Source organism: Sinocyclocheilus rhinocerous, unplaced genomic scaffold (genome assembly GCF_001515625.1).
Source record: "Sinocyclocheilus rhinocerous isolate Xijiao unplaced genomic scaffold, SAMN03320098_v1.1 scaffold1, whole genome shotgun sequence".
NCBI lineage: Eukaryota > Metazoa > Chordata > Actinopteri > Cypriniformes > Cyprinidae > Sinocyclocheilus > Sinocyclocheilus rhinocerous.
The window spans coordinates 844,267-844,561 of record NW_015638974.1 but is presented as its reverse complement, the minus strand read 5'-3'; the positions used below and the strand labels follow the sequence as shown (position 1 = coordinate 844,561).

The window sequence follows — 295 nt, the reverse complement described above, 5'->3', positions numbered from 1 at the left end:
TGAGACGCGAGTGCAGCAGTCATATTTGTCCGTCTAAAAATGCGCTGAATATGTGTTCTGTGTGAATGGCGTGGTTTCGGTTTTAACCCATTCAAGATCTACTCCGCATTGAGCTTCTATATTTCTCTATTATTTTGAATGCATAACGCAGCAGCGGCGCATCTCGTGGGCTAGACTAACAAAACATTCAAATGCAACAACGTCACTTACATCATTATCACTGCATCTCGCGCGCCACTGATGACGCTCCCTGATGCACACCTAACATTCAAATGCAAATGTTTATTTTAAATTC

At 42.4% G+C, this 295-nt stretch overlaps 1 protein-coding gene across 2 annotated transcripts in view; it reads left to right on the top strand.

Annotated features, from left to right (window-relative positions):
• The window catches only part of LOC107750432 (condensin-2 complex subunit D3-like), a 19,449-nt gene that overhangs the window by 8,256 nt on the left and 10,898 nt on the right, over positions 1–295 (top strand). The window lies entirely within an intron of this gene.